The 26,594-nt window shown below is 44.3% G+C and overlaps 1 long non-coding RNA gene across 1 annotated transcript in view; it reads left to right on the forward strand.

Moving 5' to 3' along the window:
* The window catches only part of LOC311426408, a 39,801-nt gene extending 33,756 nt beyond the window's left edge, over window positions 1-6,045 (forward strand). Inside the window, exon 4 of the long non-coding RNA XR_014686720.1 lies at window positions 148-6,045. This is a non-coding gene — a long non-coding RNA (uncharacterized lncRNA). The remainder of the gene's footprint in view (window positions 1-147) is intronic.
* The last annotated feature ends 20,549 nt before the right edge of the window (window positions 6,046-26,594 follow it).

The following is a 26,594-nucleotide window of genomic DNA, read 5'->3' on the forward strand; positions in this document are numbered from 1 at the left end:
AATGATATTCATAAAATACACCATCATACCCTTTCATAAATTGACTGGTTACTTGATTGGCATGGCAATGAAAAGAGGGAGAAATAGTTGAAAAAATGTTAATGTTTGTTTTATTAAATGTCAGTAATGGATTTTTTTTTTTTTCAGTGATTAAGCTGTTATGAGGGCACGGAAGTCAATCTCTGGGAACCCCTGAACTAAAAGGCATTCTAGATCACTGAATCAGCAGTTACTCCCACAGTAACTCATCTCCTGACAATCTCTTCTCTCTGACAGACCTTAAACCTCCCTTACAGATGCTATTTACAGCATGCCCTGGTGGTCTACAAGCCTGAATGACTTTGGTGGCCTTGAATCCCAATAAATATTTTCCGCCATCACCCCCTATATTTTAAAGCCAGATAAAATTTGATTGGTTTACACTGTAGGTAACTTGGTTGTGTGTGTGTGTGTGTGGGGGGGGGTTAAACCAGTTGCTCATGTTTATTGATTGAAATCTAATGCTTTAAGCCTTTGGAAGAGCTGTTTTCATTCATATCTCAAGCTTTTGCAAAATGTATTTTTGCTTTGTGATATGTTACGAATTATAATGACTTTTTGCCATTTTACAGCTTTGATCCTAAAAATACTCATTGTGATTTGATGAGACAGATTCTTTGTACTAAATCTTTAGATTAACATTACTGCTGACTGTGGCTCTCTCTTCTCTGCCATGTATTTTAAGGGATGTCTCAGGGACACATCAGGGCATGATGGTGTCAAGCCTGAAGAGCTCTCTGCTAGTATCCTCCTCAACCATAACTATATGGATGTTGTGGTTTGACCCAGCCAGCAGCTAAGCCCCACACAGCTGTTCCCTCACCCTTCCCCCCTCCCTCTCTGGGATGGGGGAGAGAATCAGGAAAATGAAGCCTGAGGGTTGAGATAAAGGCAATTTATTAGGACAGAAAAGAAAGGAAAATACTACTACTACTACTACTACTACTACTACTACTACTACTACTACTACTACGACTGATGTGTACAAACAAGTGATGCACAATACAATTGCTCACCACCCACTGACCGATGCCCAGTCTATCCCCTGCAGGAACCGCTGATGTCCCTGGGAGAAAAGGAATGTGTTGTGGTTTAACCCGGCCAGCAGCTAAACACCACACAGCAATTTGCTCACCCTCCCCCCTCCCTCTCTGGGATGGGGGAGAGAAACGGAAAAGTGAAGCCTGTGAGTTGAGATAAAGACAGTTTATTAAGACAGGAAAATAATAATAACAATAATGATGACAATAGTACTACTAATACTACTAATAATAATAATCTGTACAAAACAAGGGATGCACAATGCAATTGCTCACCACCCGCTGACCGATGCCCAGTCTATCCCCGAGCAGCCGATCCCTCCACCCTGGCTAGCCCCCCATATTAATTGTTTAGCATGATGTCAGATGGGATGGAATGCCCCTTTGGCCACTTTGGGTCAGCTGTCCTGGGTCTATCCCCTCCCAGCTCCTGCTGCACCCCTAGCCTGCCCACTGGCAGGACAGAGCGAGAAGCTGAAACGTGCTTGGCTTGGTGTAAGCACTGCTCTGCAACAATTAAAACATCAGCATGTTATCAGCACTCTTCTCATCCTAATCCAAAACACAGCACCCTACCAGCTACTAGGAGGAAAATTAACTCCATCCTAACTGAAACCAAGACAGACAGCAGCCCCAGGACTTGGTCTTGATACAGGCTTCTAACAACCACTGTGTTATATATGGAGTGGTAATTCATGTCGAGAAAATTGTTGATATTAATAAAGAAGGGGGAGATTTGGGAATGTGGCCATGGGGGTTGGAAAACCCCATGGTTGAGATAACATTAGACTCTTAACGATGAGGCCATCAGGAATATAAAAGAGTTTAGAGGGAACAAAGAAGGGTGATTCAGGAGACTCCATACAGTCTCTGGTTTCTTGTTCTCCAGCCATTAAGGCATGGAAGTTTCTGGGTGTTTGCTGTTGTTGTTACATTCAAAGTTGTTTGACCAATGAAAAGTTGTTATGAAAAGAACTGCTGTGGAGGGAAGGGTATAAGAGGGGAGCCTGCACTCAAGATAAAAAAGGAAGGCAACACGATGTGATGAAGTTATGATCAATAAAGAAGCAGAAAGAAGGAATGAAGAGGAACAGGCTGGGAGAACAGAGACCAGGATGGGAACAGGCACTTTGATCGCCTCATGAAGATAGGTTCGGCCAAACTCAGCAAACTGCTTGTACAGAAAGTCGCTGGAAATGAGCACACTGGAGCTGGAAAGAAGCTCAAGCTGAGAGAACCTGACCCGTGCACACAACTGCCTCTCGCTGGTAAGTAGTTGCGCATTATGGGGAATCATACGTCCTTAGAAACAAAGACTGTCCTGGTAACCTTACAGCTTATTCTCCTTATTAATGATTGGACAGTTTATGATCCTGAAACAAGGGACCAAATTGATGTCAAGGTCTGGGACTCTGCAACTAAAAATGGCAAGATTGCATTGGGATTGCTTGGCACCTGGCGAGCAGTCTCTGAGGCCTTGAAGAGCCATGTGGGACCACAGTCAGAAATGTGTGGCTTGCCAGATAGTGATGGAGCTGCGGGCTCCTTTACTGATCCGACTGCTACGCCATGGGCCCCTCTGCTGCTACAGCCATCGAAAGCTTTTGCTGTTACGCCCCCTGTGTTGACCTGTATGTGCCTTTTGACCCAGGCCTCATTGGCCTTGAAAAGGAGATGGATATGTTTTTCTTCAGTCTGGGAAGAACGGGATACATAAGGCCTGAAGACCGAGTTGCTTGACAACTTAAAGCGAGACATATTGTTCAAAAGGAATGGTAAATGGAGACTTGTTAGTAATCAAGAAAAGGAATGGAAAATGAAGACTGTTAAGTCATGGAACTTAAAGACCTCATCTGGGGAGAGGAGGGAAAAAGGAATAGAGAAAACCCCTAGGGGGAAGCCTTGTCGAGAGAGATTCACAATTCCTGTCTGTTACTATTGCAACAAGAAGGGACATGTTCAGAGGAACTGTCGTAAGCAAGAACAAGATGAGAAAATATTCAAAGAAGAATAGGGGTGTCAGGGGCTACATCTTCTGGGGACTTCAACATCAATGGAGCCCTTGATAAAACTATTAATTGGTCCCCATAAAGAGGAAGTTTTATTTTTAGTGGACACAGGGGCTGAAAAATCCAGTATTCAAAAACTTCCAAAAGGAATAGAAGAAGGGAAGAGTTATATGTCAGTAGTAGGGGCAAAAGGAGAGCCTTTTAAGGTACCTGTCTTGAAAGATGTAGAAGTAGAAACAGAGCAGAAAATTTGTTTTAATGATTTACTTTTGCTCCCTGAAGTGGAGTACAATTTATTAGGAAGGGATTTGATTTTGAGATTGAACTTGAGCATTCAAAGCCAAGGGGACAAATTGCAGATTAATTGATACACTTTAACGCAAAAGGATGAAGAAGTCATTAACCCTTCAGTGTGGTATAAAGAGGGGGAAACTGGAAAGATAGAAATGGACCCCATAAATGTTCAAATAATGGATCCGCATCGTCCAATTAGAATCAAACAATACCCTATACCAATGGAGGGTCGAAAAGGATTAAAACCGATGGTTGACAGACTTCTGGAAAAAGGAACTCTAGAACTATGTATGTCACCTCATAATACACCCATCCTTCCCTGTAAAGAAATTGGTTGGGTCATACAGAATGGTACAGGACCTGAGAGCTGTGAATCAGCGAACAATCACTAAATTCCCCGTGGTGGCAAATCCTTATACTTTACTAAGTCATATCTCTCCCAGATATATTTGGTATAGTGTAATAGATTTGAAAGATGCTTTTTGGGCCTGCCCTCTGGATGAGGAATCCAGAGATTATTTTGCCTTTGAGTGGGAGGACCCCGAAATGGGACGGAAACAACAATTAAGATGGACTGTGCTGCCACAGGGGTTTACAGAGTCACCAAATCTATTTGGACAAACTTTAGAGAAAGTTTTACAAGATTTCACATTACCCAGGGAGGTAAAATTATTGCAATATGTGGACGATCTATTAGTAGCAGGAGAAACTGAAGAGGGAACCTGAGAAGCTACTATTAAATTGTTAAATTTTCTAGGAGAAAAGGGATTAAAGGTGTCTCGATCAAAATTACAGTTTGTGGAACAGGAAGTAAAATACTTAGGGCATTGGTTGAGTAAGGGAAGAAAGAAGTTAGATCCTGACAGGGTATCTGGGATCCTATCCTTAAGATCCCTACAAACTAAAAAGGAAATCCAGAAATTATTGGGATTATTAGGATCTTGTAGACCATGGCTTGAAAGCTACAGTGAAAAGGTCAAATTCTTATATGAGAAATTAACTAATAATCAACTTAAGTGGTTCACAGAAGATGATCAGAAATTCGAGGAAATAAAAAGGGCATTAATACAAGCACCTGTATTGAGCCTCCCAGATCTGGAAAAACTTTTCTATCTCTTTGTGAATACATCAAACCAGACAGCATATGGAGTTCTTACTCAAGAATGGGCGGGGATTAAGAAACCCATGGGGTATTGTTCTAAGTTACTGGATCCATTAAGTAGAGGGTGGCCTGCTTGTCTCCAAGCTTTGGTCGCTACAGCATTATTAATAGAAGAAGTTAGGAAGATTACCTTTAGTGCTCCTTTAAAGGTGTATACTCCACACAATGTCAGAAGTGTCTTACAACAGAAAGCGGAGAAATGGTTAATGGATAGCCGGATCCTAAAGTATGAAGCAATACTAATTGACTCCCCTGACTTAGAACTGAGGGTAACCTCTGCTCAGAGTCCAGCACAATTTTTGTTCGGAAAACCATCGGAGGAATTACAACATAACTGTTTAGAGGTAATTGAGACCCAGACTAAAGTAAGGCCAGATTTAAGGGATACTGAGTTGGAGGAAGGAGAAGCACCATATGTGGGATATGTAGGATATGCAATAATTAATAAGGACCTAGAACCTGTAGAATCAGGACCTTTGAGCCCATCATGGTCAGCTCAGGCTTGTGAGCTGTATGCCCTATGTAGGGCTCTGGAACTATTAAAGGGGAAAAGTGGGACTATATATACAGATTCTAAATATGCATATGAGGAGGTCCATACTTTTGGGAAAATTTGGGAAGAAAGAAGTTTAATTAATACTCAAAGGAGGAATCTTATACATCAGGAATTAATAATAAAAATTTTAAGGGCATTAAGAGAACCAAAGGAGATAGTGGTACATGTGAAAGGACACCAAAACGGATTAGATTACTGAACCAGAGGAAATAATCTAGCAGATAAAGAAGCCCACGAAGTAGCCTTGAGGACTCAGGTCGCTAAAATTAATATAGTACGGGAGGAAGAAAGGTGAGAGGAAGGAGAAAAGAAGTTTACCCCTGAAGAACAAACAAAACTGGAGAAAACAGGGGCTAAGTTAGAAAAAGGAAAATGGACACTGCCAGACAGGTGAGAGATATTGCCAAAAGATTATGCAAGGCAAATATTGGGATGTTTACATGCACAAACACATTGGGGTACAAAGGCGTTAAGTGATCATTTACTTAATTTGGTTGCATTGGGATTTTTGAAAGAGCAAAGCAAATTACACGATGTTGTTTAACTTGTCAGAAGATAAATAAGAAAGTGTTTCAACAAGCAGCCATGGGAGGGAGGAAAACAGCTTATAGACCTTTCGAGAAAGTACAAGTTGATTTCACTGAATTGCCCAAAGTAGGGAGGATAAAATATCTATTGGTAATAGTAGATCATTTAACACAATGGGTGGAAGCTTATCCCGTAGCACGAGCTACGGCACAAATGGTAGTAAAAATTCTATTAGAACACCTGATACCTAGATATGGGATAATCCAGTACATTGATTCTGATCAGGGCACACACTTTACTTCTAGAATAATAAAATTATTATGTCAATCATTAGGTATTCAGTGGGAATACCATACTCCGTGGCACCCACAAAGCTCAGGGAAAGTAGAAAGATTGAATCAAACAATAAAACAACAATTGGCTAAGTTAATGATCGAGACACAAATGCCCTGGACGAAATGCTTACCATTGGCACTTTTAAACATAAGAACTAAACCACACAGTGAGACTGGATTATCACCATATGAAATGTTATATGGTATGCCTTATTCTCAAGGGATGACTCTAGGGAACGATGTAGTTGAGGATCATAGCATCCAGAAATATATAATTACTGTTGGAAGAAGATTACAAGAGCTAAGAGAAATTGGCATGCTGGCTCAAACACCACCTTTAGGATTTGCTATTCATAAGATACAACCAGGAGACAAGGTCTTAATAAAAATCTGGAGGGAAGAATCATTGAACCCCCAATGGGAGGGACTGTACCTTGTTTTACTTACTACTGAAACAGCTGTGAGAACAGCAGAAAGGGGTTGGACCCACGCATCCAGATTAAAAGGACCAGTAACTACCGAAGCTTGGAGGATTGAGTCCACTCCTGGGGAACTGAAACTAAGGCTAAAGAGGGACTAATATTCTGGCAACGAGGCTCTGTACAAATTAAGGGCACCAGATAAAGGGAACAAGCCTGAAGGGAGGAAAGGTGGAAGGCAAGACCGGGGCAGGACCCTCCACTGCGGTGTGTATGGTCTACCGAGGGAGGCAACCCCTATGGGTATTGACTGCTGAGTGAGAGGGCCTCGACCGGACTTCTCCTGCACTAAGGTCAGGTTGTCCCGAGAAAATAACATAAGAACCTTTTTTTTTTAAACCCATATAAAACTGTGATTCGTTTTCCAGGAGCTGGATCTCCCCGACAGGCTGAACAAGTAACACAAGCCTGAATCGACCCTGAAAGCGGGCCCAACCCCTTGATTGAAGGCGTTTCCCTATTATGATTCAGCTACGTGGGCAGAAGACGGATCCTGGGGCTATAGGACCCCAATATATATGCTTAATAGAATAATTAGGTTACAAGCTGTAGTAGAAATAGTTGTAAATAAAACCGGAGATGCACTTGGATTAATTGCAAAGCAAAATACCAAGATGAGAACTGCTTTGTATCAAAATTGCTTAGCTTTGGATTATTTACTAGCACAAGAAGGAGAAGTCTGTGGAAAATTTAACCTTAGTAATTGCTGTTTAGAGATTGATGATGAAGGTGTTTCTTCCTAGTAGCTGGTACAATGCTATGTTTTGGCTTAGGATGAGAAGAGTGCTGATAACATGCTGATGTTTTAATTGTTGCAGAGCAGTGCTTACACCAAGCCAAGGACATTTCAGCTTCTTGCTCTGTCCTGCCAGCGGGCAGGCTGGAGGTGCCGCAAGAGCTGGAAGGGGACAGACAGAGCAGCTGACCCAAACTAGCCAAAGGGGATATTCCATACCATATGATGTCATGCTAAATAATATATAGGGGTGGCTAGCCGGGGCGGGGGGGAGGAGGGCCGGACTGCTTGGGGTTAGGCTGGGCATCGGTCAGTGGGTGGTGAGCAATTGCACTGTGTATCACTTGTTTCGTACACATTATTATTAGTAGTACTATTATCATAATTATTGTCTTTATTGTTATTGCTATTAGTATTTTCTTGTCTTTATCTCAACTCACAGCCTTAATTAATAATCCCATGTTTAATACCTGGTATTACCAGACTAATACACTCGGTTTTAGAAGGAATGCAAATATCTGCGGTACCTGTTGTCCTAGAACCAGGGAAAAAGAAAACCCATTCCCTGATGATAATAAAAACAAACAAAGATCCAAAATTGTTATCAGTTCGGCAAGTATTGGCTCGATTGAAAAGGAAAACATGAATCAGTGCCATGAAAAAGGAGATGGGGGATTGTGAAATGTGTTCATCTGATTCGTGTCAATATAGAACAATGCTAGGGCCGCATGGTATGATGAATGTGACCTTACATACCCTTGTATAACCACAAGTCTAAGAGAAACAGAGTGGTTAATGTATATAGTTTTTGTATCTTGCAAAGGAATGTTTTATCAATTCGTGTCAATAGGGGATTTGAAGGGTTAACATTGAGGCCAGGGGTTAGGGGATAAGAGAACAAAGGGGTTTCAGAATAACTGCTAACTATTATGACTATTGCATGGGACACTATGCAAGTCTCTGACATCCAGCCAAGATGGACAAAGGAGGACAAGGAAAAAGCCTGTGAGGAAGACTATGAGCCTTCAGCATGAGAGACCCCCAGAGGGACCACTGGATACTGCTACGCATGTGCCAGTAGGAGGGTTCGGATTCCAGGAAACTAATTATAATAACCCTGCTTTTTTTAGAAGTAGTAATGAATATGTATTAGCCTAGGAGCATAAAAACCAGCTGCCTGATGTAACTGGTGTGTGTCTTGGTGGAGCAGAGACTCCCGACGCATCCAGCGCTGTTTGCTTACCTCTATTCATTTAGTAAATTATAAACTTTGATTGTAATCCTATTTGGAACTCAGTCATTTTTTACAGATGGTATGGAATAAGGTGTGGATAGTGTCCTGGTTTTGGCTGGGAACAGAGTTAATTTTCTTCCTATTAGCTGGTATTGTGCTGTGTTTTAGGGTGAGATTAATGCTGATAACACACTGATGTTTTAGTCATTGCTGAGCAGTGCTTACGTAGAGTCAAATACTTTTCAGCTTGTCATACTGAACTGCTAGTGAGGAGGTTGGGAGTACACAAGAAGCTGGAAAGGGACAGAACCAGAACAGCTGACCAAACTGGCCAAAGGGATATTTCATACCACATGATGTCATTGTGAACAATAACACTGAGAAAGTTGACCACTGCTTAGGGTCTGGCTGGGCATTGGTCAGCAGATAGTGATCAATTGCATTGTGCATCGCTTGCTTGTGTATTATTTTATCATCATTATTATTACCATTAATTTCCCTTCCCGTTCTGTCCTATTAAACTGTCTTTATCTCAACCCATGAGCTTTTACCCTTTCTTTTTTTTTTTTTCATTTGAAAAAACATCTTTTCTGCCATGTCTTAATTTTTACTTTTTAAAATAAAAAAATGCTGAAAACTGAGGGCAAGCTGAGTTCAGTGTAATTTCTTTTTGTTTGGGTAAATGAGACTCATTACCAATTGTTTTTATTCAGATTTCATAATTCTTTGTTCTCAAAATATTATACGTTTTCATGAGTTACTAAAAGAGTAGCCAAGTCTTTCAAGAATAACTGTAATCATGTGCACTGGATTTTAACTTCACAAAAATTCTGAAGCAATCCAGGAGAACAGACTGGTTACCAGATGAACAACACATTTACCTGAGCAGTGAAAAATTATTTGGAAATTCAGTAAGAAAGCTGTTGTTTCTCAGACTTAAGTGTTTAATGTATTTGTTAAAAGCTTGCGAGAAGTCTATGTTTCAAATACAGACCTTGCTTGGGTTATATTGATAGCTTAGGAATATGATCACATTTGAAAGACAGACCATTTGATCAGTTACTCTGTGCATATGATTATTTCATGAAAATTCAGTATGTGTTACATACAGGTTTTGTTCAAAGAAGAAAATGTTCTGAACTGAAATACAAAGGATGGCTATTAAACAAGTACTCATATGTCTATCAGTAGTCTCTTATCTAAAACCAACCAGTACTGGAACTAAAGGTCATGCTGATTTGCATGCAGTATCACTGTTCCCATGACTAAAACAGTTTTTCAAGGGCTTTCAGCTTACCTTCACATAAGACTATGCATTTTAAGTTGCGACTTTGCAAAAATTGTGACTGTTGTCTTTTCTTCTGTGTCTGAGATGTAAAAACATGAGAAAACATAATTAGTGCTTTAAGACAAACAGTGAAAAAGTAGCAAAGGAGCGAGATGCTTATTTTCAGTGGTTTATTAATAAACAAAGATAGAGGCTGTCTTTCTAAAACATTTCTATTTTATTTCTAAATGTAATAGAATTTCTAAGACTTTTAAAATCATTTTTAATGAATTGATAGCAGAAAAACAAACAAAAAAAAAAACAAGGTGAATTTGATCACTGATTCTTTGGTGATCAAATATCACCTTGATATTTTACTGGCTTTCTCATTTCTTAGTGCTTCTGCTGTTTTATACTTAGCCATCTTTCTCGAAAGCCAGATTATTCTGTTGGTTTTGTGTGTTAACTATGGAGGCAGATGTTTCCTCTCCTCTCCTTTGGGAACTCTGCCTCTTACAACTTATAATTTTAGCGAGGAAGCTACCACAGAGAGTACTACCGAGCCTGCTGTTTTGCCATGGCTGCACCCCGGCAGAAGGCTATTGCCAAGAAAAGTATGGAGACCCAGACAGAGGTCCCATGCAAACATGATAATAATGCACAGGTCTCTGGCTGCAGCGAGTGCCAGAGCCTGGCCCTTGCAGTGCAGGGCGACAGAGACAACACCTGTGTCAAAAATGCAACCAGGTGAATGATTTACTCAGACTAGTGGCTGACCTGAAGGAAGAGGTGGAGAGGCTGAGGAGCATTAGGGAGTGTGAGAGGGAGATAGATTGGTGGAGCCAGTCCCTACCAGCTCTGAGGCTTAGGCAGCCAGCAGGCTGCCAGCTCTGAGAGAAGCACATCACCCTCTACTACCTTGTGAACAGGACCAGCAGGCAGACAGAGTTCCTCCTACAGTGAACCCCCTCCTCTCCTCCCCCTAACAATGATGGTGATGACTTGGGGAACAAGAGGCAATGGCAAAAGGTCCCTGCTTGGCATTACAAGCGTAGCAGGTGCACCTGCCCAGTGATTCCCCTACCTCCCCAGCTGCCCCTGCAGAACAGGTACACTGCTCTGCAAGGACAACTGGACAATGGTGAGGGTGATGGTTCTTCCTACTTGGAGGTATCACCAAAGTCTAATCAGACTACCCACTGCATTAAAACCTCCTCAGTAAAGAATAAAAGACTGGTCATTGTCATTGGTGACTCACTGCTGAAAGGAGCAGAAGGCCTGATATGCAGACCAGACCCGCTACACAGGGAGGTCTGCTGCCTTCTGGGGGCCTGGGTTAAAAATGTAAGGAAGAAACTTCCTTCGCTAGTATGGCCCTCAGATTATTATCCTCTGTTGTTTCAGGTAGGCAGTGATGAAATAGGAAGAACTTCTCTAAGGACTATGAAGAAGGACTTCAGATCCTTGGGGTGACTGGTCAAGGGTTTGGGAGCACAAGTTGTGTTCTCCTCTATCCCTCCAGTTATAAGAAATAATGAGGGACCGGACATGATGAGTGAGCAGATTAATACTTGGCTCCGAGCCTGGTGTCATGAGTGGGGGGTTGTTTTTTTTTGACTTTGGCTCAATTTACATGAGACCAGTCCTGCTGACAACAGACAGGAATAGCTTATTCCACCGGCAGAAAAGGGTTTTAGGATGGGACTTGTCAGGGTTCATTGAGAGTTTTAAACTAGGTATGAAGCGGGGTGGGGGTGAAACTGGGGTCACTAGAAAGGAGACTGAATGTAACATGCCAGTTCTTGTGGGTGAGGAATGTGCTAGCAAGACCTTGCAGTCTTGTGTCTTGGTGAAGGAGAAGGTGACATAACATTTTGCAGGAAGGACACAAGGGTTGGTGAGAAGTTGGTTACTATGGAAACACCTGAGTACATGTATGGTCAAGAGGGTATTAGGGCTTCTCCTTCACAAAAGGTGGCCCAGATGAGGTGCATTTACACTAATGCATGCAGTATGGGTAACAAACAGGAGGAGCTGGAGGCCACCATGCTAGTGGGAAACTATGATGAACTATGATGAACATCCCACTGAAACCTAGCGGGATGATTCCCATGACTGAAGTGTGGCTGTTGATGGCTACAAACTGTTCAGAAGGGATAGGTGAAGAAGGAGGGGAGGAGGAGTTGCCCTCTGTGGTATGAAGTGGATAGACTGTGAAGAGCTGTGCCTGAGAAACAGCCATGACCAGGTTGAGAGCTTGTGGGTGAAAATCAAGGATCAGTCCAGTAACGGACATCTAGTGGTTGGGGTCTGCTACAGGCCACCTGATCAGGGGGAGTCTGTTTACGAGGCCTTCTTGCTTCAGGTGCAGGAACTGTCACACTTACAAGTTGTCCTGATGGGGGATTTCAACCACCTGGATATCTGCTGGGATAGCAGCGTGGCAGGTTCCAGACAATCCAGGAGATTCCTGGAGTCTGTTGAGGATAACTTCCTGGTCCAGGTAATAGATGGACCGACCCAAGGTGAAGCCTTACTAGACCTGGTGCTCACCAATGTGGAAGAGAGCATTAGAGAGGTTAAGATTGGAGTCTGCCTGGGCTGTAGCGACCATGCCCTGGTGGAGTTTATGATCTTGAGGAATATGGGTCTGGAAAAAAGCAGAGTCAGGACCATGAACTTCAGGAGAGCAAACTTCCATCTGCTCAAGGAATTACTGGCTTGTATCCCCTGGGAAACTGTCCTTAAGGGCATAGGAGCATAACAGAGCTGGCAGCTCTTTGAGGACATCCTTCTGAGAGCACAAGAGCTATCCATTCCCCAGCAGAAGAAATGGAGCAGAGGAGGCAGGTGACTGGCATGACTGAGCAAGGACCTGCAGCTTAAACTGAGGGAAAAGAGAGAAATGTACAGGAAGTAGAAGCAGGGTTGTGTAGCCTGGGAGGAATACAGATGTGTTGTCTGGATGTGTAGAGATGGGATTGTAATAAATGGCTCAGTCTTCAAAATAGGACTATAATCAAAGTTAAAAGTTTATTAAAGGAATAGAGGTAAGCAAAGAGCGCTGGGTGCGCCAGGAGTCTCTGCTCCACCAGGACGCACACCAGTTACATCAAGCAGCTGATTTTTATGCTCCTAGGCTAATACATATTCATTACTACTTCTAAAAAAAACAGGGTTATTATAATTAGTTTCCAGAATCCAAACCCTCCTACTGGAGCATGCGTATCAGTCTCCGGTGGGCCCTCTGGGGATCTCTGGGGGTCTCTCGTGCTGAAGGCTCATAGTCTTCCTCCCTCTTGTCCTTCTCCTCTGCCCAACTTGGCTGTATGTCAGAGACTTGTGCAGCACCCCCTGCAAGCTTTGTCTTTTAGTTGTTCTTCAGCTCTCCCCGTCTCCTTAATGTCCTGGCCAGATATCAGAGACTTGCATAGTGTCCCATGCAATAGTCATAATAGTTAGCAGTTATTCTGAAACCCCCCCAGATATCAGAGACTTCAAGGAAAAGCCTACAAATACATTTCCCTTCAAGCTCTCTATTGACATGAATTGCTAAAACATTCCTTTGCAAGATGCAAGAACTATATACATTAACCACTCTGTTTCTCTTAGACTTGTGGTTATACAAGGGTATGTAAGACAGAAGGTCACATTCATCATACCATGTGGCCCTAGCATTGTTCCATACTGACACGAATCAGATGAACATATTTCACAGGATCAGGAAAGCCAAGGCACAGATGGAGCTGAATTTGGCAAGGGATGTGAAGAATAACAAGAAGGGGTTCTACAGATACATAGGCAGGAGGAGACAGGCCAAGGAGAGTGTTCCCCCTTTGATAAACGAGAAGGGATAACTGGCTTCCTCAGACATGGAAAAAGCTGAGGTACTCAGTAAGTGCTTTGCCTCAGTCTTCACTGGTGGTCGAGTTTCCTATGTCTGTCAGGACCCTGAATCTCGAGGAAAGGGTGAGAGGAGCAGATTCCATCCCATTGTGACAGTGGAACAAGTCCAGGACCGCCTAATGAAATTGGTATGTTGTAGTGGGTTTACGTGGCAAGGTTTTGGTAGCAGGGAGCCATAGGGGTGGTTTCTGTGAGAAAGATCTAGAAGCTGCCCCATGTTTGGGAAGGGCCCCATTGTTTTCCAGATCTGAGCCAATAAGCAATGTTGTTTTGCGCCTCTGTGAGAGCATATTTAAGACAGGGAAAAAAACGCTGCGCCAGACAGCAGCCGGGAGAGTGAAGGGAGTGAGAAGCAGCTTTGCAGGTGCCAAGGTCAGTGTAGAAGGAGGGGGAGAGGTGCTCCAAGCGCTGGAGCAGAAGTCCCCTGCGGCCTGTGGTGAGGACCATGGTGAAGCAGGATGCCCCCCTGCAGCCCATGGAGTACCACGGTGGAGCAGGGTTCCATGCTGCAGCCCGTGGAGGAGACCACGGTGAAGCAGGTGGCCCTGCACCGACGGAGGCTGCCGCCTGTGGAAGACCCCTGCCGGAGCAGATTCCGGGCCGGACCTGTAGCCCGTGGAGAGGAGACCACGCAGGAGCAGGTGACCTGGCAGGAGCTGCTGCCCATAGGGGAGCCAGGTTGGAGCAGTTTTCTCCTGAGGGATGGACCCCATGGTACGGACCCATATCTGGAGCAGTTCTGGAAGAGCTGCTGCCTGTGGGAAGCCCACGCCGGATCAGTTCATCAGGGACTGCATCCCGTGGGTGGGACCCCACAGCACAGGGGATGAGAGTGACAGAGAAGGAGCGGCAGAGAAGAAGTGCTGTAGACCGACCATAACCCCCATTCCCCGTTCCCCTGCGCTGCTCAGGGGGAGGAGGTGGAAGAGGGTGGATGGGGGGAAGGTGCTTTTGGTTTCTTTCCTTTGTTTCTCACTTCTCTAGCTTGTTAGTATGAGCAATAAATCTTACTATCTTCTTATGCTGAGTCTGTTTTGCCTGTTACAATAATTATTGCGTGATTTTCTAATCCTTATCTCAACCCTTGAGCCCTTTTCACATATTTTCTCCCCATTCCTCTTTGAGGAGGGGGAGTGAGAGAGCGGCTGTGGTGGAGCTCGGCTGCCCACTAGAGCGGAACCACGACATATGTATAAGTCCATGGAGCCAGATGATATACATCCCAGGGTGCTGAGAGAGATGGCTGATGTGGTTGCTGAGCCGCTCTCCATCATATTTGAAAAGTCATGGCTGTTGGGTGAAGTCCCCAGTGACTGAAAAAAGGGAAACATTACTCTCATTTTTAAGAAAGGGAGAAAGGAAAACCCGGGGAACTACAGGCCAGTGAGCCTCACCTCTGTGCCTGGGAAGATTATGGAGCAGATCCTCCTGGAAGACATGTTAAGGCATGTATGAGATAAAGAGGTGATCCAAGAAAGCCAGCACAGCTACACCAAAGGCAGATCTTGCCTAACCAATCTGGTGGCCTTCTATGGTGGAGTGACGGCATCAGTGGACAAAGGAAGGTGTCCTGGTTTCAGTTAGAACAGAATTAATTTTCTTCCTAGTAGCTGGTGGAATGCTGTGTTTTGGCTTAGGATGAGAAGAGTGCTGATAACACCCTGATGTTTTAATTGTTGCAGAGCAGTGCTTATACCAAGCCAAGGACACCTCAGACTTTTGCTCTGTCCTGCCAACAGGCAGGCTGGGGGTGCAGCAAGAGCTGGGAGGGGACAGACCCAGGACAGGTGACCCGAACTAGCCAAAGGGGTATTCCATACCATCTGACGTCATGCTAAACAATATATAGGGGTGGCTAGCCGGGGGGAGGGGGCCGGACTGCTCAGGGTTAAGCTGGGCATCGGTCAGCGGGTGGTGAGCAATTGCATTGTGCATCACTTGTTTGTACATATTATTAGTAGTAGTACTATTATCATCATTGTATTATTATTATTATTATTATTATTATTATTATTATTATTATTATTATTATTCCTGTCTTATTAAACTGTCTTTATCTCAACTCACGGGCTTCACTTTCCATTTCTCTCCCCCGTCCCAGAGAGGGAGGGGGGAGGGTGAGCAAACGGCTGTGTGGTGTTTAGCTGCCAGCCGGGTTAAACCACGACAGAAGGGCAATGGATATCATCTACCTGGACTTGAGTAAAGCCTTTGATATGGTCCCTCACCACATTCTTCTCTCTAAATTGGAGAGGTATGGATTTAAAGGATGGACTGTTAGGTGGACAAAGAATTGGTTGGCTGGTCACAGCCAAAGGGTTGTGGTCAACGATTCTATGTCTGGGTGGAGGCCGGTCACAAGTGGTGTCCCTCAAGGGTCCAGTGCTCTTCAATGTCTTTATCAACAACATAGACGATGGAATTGGGTGCACCCTCAGCAAGTTTGCAGATGACACCAAGCTGAGCAGTGCAGTCAATACAATAGAGGGAAGGGATGCCATCCAGAGGGACCTGGACTGGCTGGAGAAGTGGGCCCATGAGAACCTAATGAGGTTCAACAAGGCCAAGTGCAAGGTGTTGCACTTGGGCTGGGGAAATCCCGTGTATTTATATAGACTGGGAGAAGAAGAACTCAAGAGCAGCCCTGCAGAGAAAGACTTGGGGGTCCTGCTGGATGAGAAGCTGGACATGAGCTAGCAGTGCATGCTTGCAGCCCGGAAGGTCAACTATGTCCTGGGCTGCATTAAAAAAGGGGTGGCCAGCAGGGAGAGGGAAGTGATTGTCCCCCTCTATTCTGCTCTTGTGAGACCCCACCTGGAATACTGCGTGCAGGCCTGGGGCCCCCAGCACAAGAAGGATGTGGAACTCTTGGAACGGGTCCAGAGGAGGGTCACTAAGATGATCAGAGGGCTGGAGCACCTCTCCTATGCAGAAAGGTTGAGGGAATTGAGCTTGTTTAGCTTGGAGAAGAGAAGGCTCCAGGGAGACCTCATTGCGGCCTTCCAGTACTTGAAGGGAGCGTATATACAGGAGGGGGAACTCCTGTTTACATGTGTTAATAGTGATAGGACAAGGGGGAATGGTTTTAAACAACAACAGGAGAGATTTAGGTTAGATATCAGGAGAAAGTTTTTCACTCAGAGAATGGTGAGGCACTGGAACAAGTTGACCAGAGAGGTTGTGGATGCCTCATCCCTGCAGGCATTCAAGGCCAGGCTGGATGTGGCTCTGGGCAGCCTGCAGTAGTGGTTGACAACCCTGCCCAGAGTAGGGGGGTTGAAACTAGATGATCTTTAAGGTCCTTTTCAACCCAGGCCATTCTATGAGTCTATGATTCTATGACTCTATGATTCTTACATGGAAAATTCTGCATGACTTTAGTCGGCTGAATATGAGCCAGCAGTGTGCTCGGGTGGCCAAGAAGGCCAACAGCATCCTGGCTTGTATAAGAAGCAGTGTGGCCAGCAGGTCTAGGGAAGTGATCATCCCCCTGTACTCGGCTCTGGTGAGGCCGCACCTCGAGTTCTGTGTTCAGTTCTGGGCCCCTCGCTACAAGAAGGACATCGAGGTGCTCGAGCGAGTCCAGAGAAGGGTGACGAAGCTGGTGAGGGGTCTGGAGAACAAGTCCTACGAGGAGCGGCTGAGGGAGCTGGGCTTGTTCAGCCTGGAGAAAAGGAGGCTGAGGGGAGACCTTATTGCTCTCTACAGGTACCTGTCGTGGTTCCGCTCGAGTGGGCAGCCGAGCTCCACCACAGCCGCTCTCTCACTCCCCCTCCTCAAAGAGGAATGGGGAGAAAATATGTGAAAAGGGCTCAAGGATTGAGATAAGGACGAGAAAATCACGCAATAATTATTGTAACGGGCAAAACAGACTCGGCATAAGGAGATAGTAAGATTTATTGCCTACAACTAACAAGCGAGAGAAGTGAGAAAACAAAGGAAAAAAAACCAAAAGCACCTTCCCCCCCCATCCACCCTCTTCCACCTCCTCCCCCCGAGCGGCGCAGGGGAACGGGGAATGGGGGTTATGGTCAGTCTACAGCACTTCTTCTCTGCCGCTCCTTCTCGGTCACTCTCGTCCCCTGTGCTGTGGGGTCCCACCCACGGGATGCAGTCCTTGATGAACTGATCCGGCGTGGGCTTCCCACAGGCAGCAGCTCTTCCAGAACTGCTCCAGATATGGGTCCGTACCACGGGGTCCATCCCTCAGGAGAAAACTGCTCCAACCTGGCTCCCCTACGGGCAGCAGCTCCTGCCAGGTCACCTGCTCCTGCGTGGGCTCCTCTCCACGGGCTACAGGTCCGGCCCGGAATCTGCTCCGGCAGGGGTCTTCCACAGGCGGCAGCCTCCGTCAGTGCAGGGCCACCTGCTCCACCGTGGTCTCCTCCACGGGCTGCAGCGTGGAACCCTGCTCCACCGTGGTACTCCATGGGCTGCAGGGGGACATCCTGCTTCACCATGGTCCTCACCACAGGCCGCAGGGGACTTCTGCTCCGGCGCCTGGAGCACCTCTCCCCCTCCTTCTACACTGACCTTGGTGCAAGGCTGTTCTCCCACTCCCTTGACTCTCCCGGCTGCTGTGTGGCGCAGCGTTTTTTCCCTGTCTTAAATATGCTCTCACAGAGGCGCAAAACAACATCACTTATTGGCTCGGATCTGGAAAACAATGGGGCCCTTCCCAAACATGGGGCAGCTTCTAGATCTTTCTCACAGAAACCACCCCTATGGCTCCATGCTACCAAAACCTTGCCACGTAAACCCACTACATTCCACCCCTCGCCTCTGTTAAAAGCATATTTAAGACTACTCACAACATACTCTCACTTTACAATTATCACAACAACCTTCACAAACTTCACTTACATCAAAAAGAAAAAGAATTCACCACACCAAAATAAACATAACATCATCACAGCACCGACAAGGTGGACATTTTACACACACACCACCCCTCGTCCCTTCACCACACTAACATCTCACAGTTACTGCTTTCTTAAATTCTTCACAACTTGTACATTCCTAACAATCATCCTGCACATATTTTTGCCCGTTACTTCTACTAACTATCATCCTTATCTCAAATTCCTTGAGCCCCACGTTGGGCGCCAAAAAAGACTGTCGTGGTTCCGCTCGAGTGGGCAGCCGAGCTCCACCACAGCCGCTCTCTCACTCCCCCTCCTCAAAGAGGAATGGGGAGAAAATATGTGAAAAGGGCTCAAGGATTGAGATAAGGACGAGAAAATCACGCAATAATTATTGTAACGGGCAAAACAGACTCGGCATAAGGAGATAGTAAGATTTATTGCCTACAACTAACAAGCGAGAGAAGTGAGAAAACAAAGGAAAAAAAACCAAAAGCACCTTCCCCCCCCATCCACCCTCTTCCACCTCCTCCCCCCGAGCGGCGCAGGGGAACGGGGAATGGGGGTTATGGTCAGTCTACAGCACTTCTTCTCTGCCGCTCCTTCTCGGTCACTCTCGTCCCCTGTGCTGTGGGGTCCCACCCACGGGATGCAGTCCTTGATGAACTGATCCGGCGTGGGCTTCCCACAGGCAGCAGCTCTTCCAGAACTGCTCCAGATATGGGTCCGTACCACGGGGTCCATCCCTCAGGAGAAAACTGCTCCAACCTGGCTCCCCTACGGGCAGCAGCTCCTGCCAGATCACCTGCTCCTGCGTGGGCTCCTCTCCACGGGCTACAGGTCCGGCCCGGAATCTGCTCCGGCAGGGGTCTTCCACAGGCGGCAGCCTCCGTCAGTGCAGGGCCACCTGCTCCACCGTGGTCTCCTCCACGGGCTGCAGCGTGGAACCCTGCTCCACCGTGGTACTCCATGGGCTGCAGGGGGACATCCTGCTTCACCATGGTCCTCACCACAGGCCGCAGGGGACTTCTGCTCCGGCGCCTGGAGCACCTCTCCCCCTCCTTCTACACTGACCTTGGTGCAAGGCTGTTCTCCCACTCCCTTGACTCTCCCGGCTGCTGTGTGGCGCAGCGTTTTTTCCCTGTCTTAAATATGCTCTCACAGAGGCGCAAAACAACATCGCTTATTGGCTCGGATCTGGAAAACAATGGGGCCCTTCCCAAACATGGGGCAGCTTCTAGATCTTTCTCACAGAAACCACCCCTATGGCTCCATGCTACCAAAACCTTGCCACGTAAACCCACTACAGTACCTTAAAGGAGGCTGTAGCGAGGTGGGGGTTGGTCTGTTCTCCCATGTGCCTGGTGACAGGACGAGGGGGAATGGGCTAAAGTTGCGCCAGGGGAGTTTTAGGTTGGATCTTAGGAAGAACTTCTTTACTGAAAGGGTTGTTAGACGTTGGAACGGGCTGCCCAAGGAAGTGGTGGAGTCACCATCCCTGGAGGTCTTTAAAAGACCTTTAGATGTAGAGCTTAGGGATATGGTTTAGTGGAGGACTGTTAGCGTTTGGTCAGAGGTTGGACTCGATGATCTTGAGGTCTCTTCCAACCTAGAAATTCTCTGATTCTGTGATTCTGTGACTCGCTTTTGGATTTACTAGTGGGACAAATTATGTTCCCTCCCTCCCCTTCTTATGCTAAAATGAACACACTGTCCTGTATTTTCTATGTAACCCTGACATGACAAAACCTGGGACTATTACAGGATCACAAAATTACAGAATGGCTGAGGTTGGAAGGGACCTCTGAAGATCATCTAGTCCAACCCCCCTGCCAAGCAGGATCACCTAGAGCACATTGTGCAGGATAGCATCCAGGCGAGTTTTGAATATCTCCAGAGAAGGAGACTTCACAACCTCTCTGGGTAACCTGTTCCAGTGCTCTGTCACCCTCACAGTAAAGAAGTGCTCCCTCATATTCAGCCAGAACCTCCTGTGTTTCAGTTTGTGCCTGTTGCCCCTCGTTCTGTCGCTGAGCACAACTGAAGAGACTGGCTCCATCCTCTTGACACCTTCCCCTCAGATATTTCTTAAACATACACAATTGAATATGTCTGTTTCTTAATATTTGTTTTGTCAGATCAGGTTCTAAAAGCCCATGAATCCATAGGTAATGCTATATAGACTTAGGCAGATACTGACCAAAAAAATCACAAAGTTGGACTTCCACTGCATACTCAAGACCTGCTCCATTACACAAAACATACAGCTTTAAATGCTATTTATTTATAGCAGAGTTTCAAGATACTCATCACTTTTGAAAATAACAGGCATTTAATAAGAAAATTTAATTTATTAAAAAAGAGAAAATCTAATCTTGGTCTACAAAGATAAAATTTACTACATTATTGTAAACAGTGAAGCTGGTAAGAAAAGCAGTAGACTAAGATACCCCCCCACCCCCACCCCCATATTTCTTCAACTGTAGAGTGATTTATAAATATCACCTGAGTAACCAAATGATATGCTTGACAATGGACTAAGGTAGATTCCACTTCCAAACATTGAACCATGGAGCTGAAAAAGACCAGAATAATGGCTTAACATTAATTTAACTATCTGGACAAAATAATAATGATAGGCACAAGTCTTGATGTAGATGAGCATCCACCTTATTGCACTACTTTGACTGGCAATAAACAGTGTTCAAAGAAATCTTAAAAAAAAAACATGTTGTGAATATACAGCTAAAATACTGTATATTCTGGAAACCATGTCCAAATGTCCAAAGGTCATTTTACATCAGATTCATACATAAAATTGCATTTACTGTTTTTAAATCTAACATTACCATGGAAGATGCCTACAGACAGTGCTTCTGGACATGGTCAGATATACCTCAGCCTTAATAAGGCTGAGCAGCTCAGCATGTCTCACATCAAAACTTTGGCAGGAACCACAGCCTAAGCCAGCCTTTGTGAATCCCCCTTGTCTCTTGATGGTTCAGCCCGAGAAAACAAACTGAAGTTTGCAATAGCTCCCTCCTAGCCAGTACACTCATATTCCCTTCCCAGGAAAGCCAGAGGAGAGGAGAAGATACTGTAAACCTGGCTTCTGTAAATCTAGTATGCTCTGGAATCATATAATATAGACATCAATTTTAATCTCTGAGACTGCTTTTAAGCAGTACTGAGCCTCCTGGAGGTGCTGCTGTGGAATGTAAAATTTAAGCATGGATTCGACTGATGGAATTTTTTTAGCCATTTTAGCAGATACATTATTTCATTTTAATTGCTTCAGAAAAGTACCTTTTCCTAGAAACAAAAAGGGGTATCACCTCTTTTTGCCATCTATATGACTACCAGAAACATATCCCTTGAAAACTCCTATTTTTAATATGCAATCAATCGTGCATAGGTTAACTAAAGTCTATTTAGTCTACTATTTACCTGCAACCTTGTATTGGATGCAACAACTAAACCGTTCCTCAGGATGGAATGCCAGTGTGAATTTTTCAGTGTGAACCACTGAAAAATTAAAAGAGAAAGCATTAAAATCCACAGTTTAAAATTCAAAATGAAATCAGTAATCTTTTAAAACAATACATTCACAGCTGTAAACCTCAAATGGTAAGAACAAAAAAATTACCATGGCATTTTGGTAACCTTTGATTAATACAAACATATTGACTCACTGAAACGCAAAGGTACTTCTGTAGAGGTTTTTAGCAGCTCGGAAATTGGATTCTTTGGCTGGTGGACAGATGAAAAGTAGGAACTGGTGGGGAGAGTGCATAAACTTTAGTTGCTGTAAAATATAACAATGCATAAGTGAAAAGAAGTTGATGAACACAAAATCATTGTATTTCCAGAATGGTAGTTCTTAATATACCATGCTGTTTCACACAATACATGACTATATCTAAATACCTACATTAACTACATTGAAATTGGTCTAATTACAGAATCACAGGATCACAGAATCAGATAATTGCCCAGAGAGGTTGTGAAGTCTCCTTCTCTGGAGATATTCAAAACTTGCCTGGATGCTATCCTGCACAATGTGCTCTAGGTGATCCTGCTTGGCAGGGGGGTTGGACTAGATGATCTTCAGAGGTCCCTTCCAACCTCAGCCATTCTGTAATTTTGTGATCCTGTAATAGTCCCAGGTTTTGTCATGTCAGGGTGTAGTGGGTTTACGTGGCAAGGTTTTGGTAGCAGGGGGCTATAGGGGTGGTTTCTGTGAGAAAGATCTAGAAGCTGCCCCATGTTTGGGAAGGGCCCCATTGTTTTCCAGATCTGAGCCAATAAGCGATGTTGTTTGCGCCTCTGTGAGAGCATATTTAAGACAGCGAAAGAAAACGCTGCGCCAGACAGCAGCCGGGAGTGAGAGAACAGCCTTGCACGTGCCAAGGTCAGTGTAGAGGGAGGGGGAGAGGTGCTCCAGGCGCCGGAGCAGAAGTCCCCTGCAGCCTGTGGTGAGGACCATGGTGAAGCAGGATGCCCCCCTGCAGCCCATGGAGTACCACGGTGGAGCAGGGTTCCACGCTGCAGCCCGTGGAGGAGACCACGGTGGAGCAGGTGGCCCTGCACCGACGGAGGCTGCCGCCTGTGGAAGACCCCTGCCGGAGCAGATTCCGGGCCGGACCTGTAGCCCGTGGAGAGGAGACCACGCAGGAGCAGGTGACCTGGCAGGAGCTGCTGCCCATAGGGGAGCCAGGTTGGAGCAGTTTTCTCCTGAGGGATGGACCCCATGGTACGGACCCATATCTGGAGCAGTTCTGGAAGAGCTGCTGCCTGTGGGAAGCCCACGCCGGATCAGTTCATCAGGGACTGCATCCCGTGGGTGGGACCCCACAGTACAGGGGACGCTCGAGCACCTCGATGTCCTTCTTGTAGCGAGGGGCCCAAAACTGAACACAGAACTCGAGGTGCGGCCTCACCAGAGCCGAGTACAGGGGGAAAAAGCTATTACCATAGCTTTTATCTGAAATCAAACAGTAAAAGCGATCTTTGGTTTACGAAACATATGGAGGTCTCTGAAACAGATTTCATCCTAATATGGCTCTAGTAAAGTAATTAAGTTGAACAATTTCATCATGGTATTTTGATCACAGCTGGCTTTGAATAAAGGTTCAGATTTGAAAGGCTGCAGATTTCTATGCCCTAAATTAGAGCATCAGAGGCACATATAGTCAGAAATGAATCTCAGCTCCATCACAGTAAAATTCCAGAGCTATATTATTTTTACAGTATACTCATATGTGGGTCTCCTGGTGCATCGTGGTGTTTGGTTGCACTGCTTTTTGTACAATTCTGTATCTAATATTCTAAATGATAACAAAAAAAGTGAAGTTTATTTAGTTAGATACATAATGAAATGTACAGCGCTAGATATCAGAACCTAAGTGTCACAGCACTGAGGTCCTGCAGATTTGGATGTATGAAATTAAGAAATAGTACTGCAGTTAGAAATGGTTCTGTAATAGCAGGAATTCTCAGCAGGAATTAATGTATAAGGATATATTTATGTGTCTAAAGGGATAAATTGCACTCTTGTGTTTTGCTCTCTGAATTTGTCAAAAGTACAAGCCAAATGCTACTCTCATTTCCAAATCTGCCCAAATCTCGGGAGTTCATCGACTTTTGTGGACTTATTGTCATTCTGATAGCTGTAAAGAAGCAGTATTAGACTCACGTAATCAGGAGCATATTGCTTAATGAGAAAGTATTAATAGACTTTTAATAGGCTATTACAAGACTAATAACGTATTTTGGTTCTGATAGAAGAGAGGAGGATATTATTTAATTTGACTTCATACAATCCAACTAGACAAGCTCACAAGTTTTGCTTTATAGTGTAAACACTAACATAACAGTATCCACTTTTCATGTAGAGATTGAAGAAAATGTGACTGATATCTAAATACATTTCATATACATGTTTCATATTCATGTTTCAAATGCATTTTAAAATGATATCTAAATACATGCCTTTGAGCAACCTGGTCTAGTGGTAGGTGTCCCTGCCCATGGCAGGGGGGGTGGAATTAGGTGATCTTTAAGGTCCCTTCCAACCCAAACCATTCTTTAGACCTTCTCTGGTAAAAAATACTCAGAATGGAAAAGTGTTCTTTATTTTTCTTTTTTAATCTGATGTCATTGCACTAGTGGTTTCAAATGCAGCAAATGAGTAGATTGAAAATATAACTTAGATGCTGAGACCCTTTTTGTGTAGAATAGTCATGTGCTTCTCTTCTTGAGCCCAAGCCGTTCTTTGTCTAAAATATGACAGCATGACAAGGCAAGAGGGAGTAAACCTTGTCCTGTAGTGGTTAGACTGGGATGGTATAACCGGGGAGATCTGATTATCCACCTACCAGTTTTAAAATGCACAAGTGACAAGAGGCCCAGAACAGCCCCCAGTATGAAATAGGACAGAGGAATGGATTCTTTGCAGCTTATCTTCCACAAACAGGAGTTGGACCCTCTGGAGTTTTGATACAGAGGTACCTGCTTTGCAAATCTCATTGCTTAGAAGAGCTAGACCACCGCAGTGCTTCAGGTTATCAACAGTGTCCTTTCTGAGCACAGTGTTAAGAAATCTTTATGCAGCATATTTTGCAGGAGGATTTTTCAAGAGCCTAGATCAGGTGCCAGTAATGTAATAAATAAGAAATCCTAGAATATTTTTTTTTCTGGTAGGTTAGCTATGATGGAGAACTTCATAAGCACCCACAGCTGGAAGCTGATTTGACAGCAATGAGAGAGATCTATGGACCTAATGCAGTATCTCTCAGGTATGTCGTTTACCCTTCCTATTGTGGAACCTTTAACATTTTGGAGGTTGAGTTTCATGTAGACCTTCCCTCACTGCCAAAACACAGCTCTTCTCTGATGATTTATGCATATTGTGGCAAAAGGAAGGAGCACTCTTAGGTAGCAGTAATACTCGATTTGTTTTCATTTTGTGACTGAGTACTCATACAACTGCCTATGCTGAGAACAGACCCTGGAAGCCTGTTCTAAAATGTTGTCTTTTGTAGTTCAGTAAGTATTTGATCAGTCCATTGTATTTTGATGAAAATTACTATTCAACATTACTTTAAACCTTTGTTAATCTCTTTCTCTGTCATATTCTGTGTTCTGCCCTGGAGGTAAACAAGAAGAATGATAAGAGATTTAGTAAATGTTGTCCCTAGAGGAAGACTGAAGGACTTGGACTTGTCTAATATGGAAAAAAGACAGATGGAGAGGACATAGTAACAGCTCTTCTTCAAAAAAGCTGTTTATAGATAGGAGTGATCAACTGTTCTCTGTTGTCATGAGAGAGACAATAAGAAACTAACTTTGATAGCAACAAACAAGAATTTGGTTAGATTGTAGAAAAGCTTTGTAATTGTAAAAAAGTGGGAAACTGAATTGTCCTACACAGGGAAATGGTGGAACTTTGGTCAGAGGTGGATTGCAAAGAAAAATTACACAAAAATTTATGAGTGTGCATGATTCTGCAGCAGGGCATAACTGTACGATGCACTTAATTTGCTTCAAGTATTTTTTAAACTTTTCCACCTATGTAATATTAATAATTGAATAAAAATAAAAGGTAAGTTGTAACAGACCTGTCAGAAGCATTACAAATAAATTATCAAAATTGTCATACAAGCCAAGTAACAAAATACAGAGAAAATGATAACCTTAGGCATACACATATTGCATGTAACAATTCCCCTTAACCTCTACACAATAGCCTCTCTTATTTTAGTCTGAGAGAGCATGTCTACAACTATGGTGTACTATGCCTTTTGAAATTAAATGGAAATTCATTGCATTTGGAGGACCTGGGGAATTAAAATCCAAATAGTTGTGTATGGGTTTAGGAAATGAATGTGTTATAAATGGCTCAGTCTTCAAAATAGGATTAAATAAAAAAAATAGGATTTATTAAAAGAATAGAGGTAAGCAAACAGTGCTGGGTGCACCGGGAGTCTCCGCTCCACCAGAACGCACCCAGCGCTGTTTGCTTACCTCTATTCTTTAATAAATCCTATTTTTTTATTTAATCCTATTTTGAAGACTGAGCCATTTATAACAATTTGGGGGCTCGTCCGGGATGGCTATGGTTCCTGAATTCTGATTTGATCTAGGAG

This window comes from Aythya ferina (genome assembly GCF_964211825.1).
Source record: "Aythya ferina genome assembly, chromosome: W".
Lineage (NCBI taxonomy): Eukaryota > Metazoa > Chordata > Aves > Anseriformes > Anatidae > Aythya > Aythya ferina.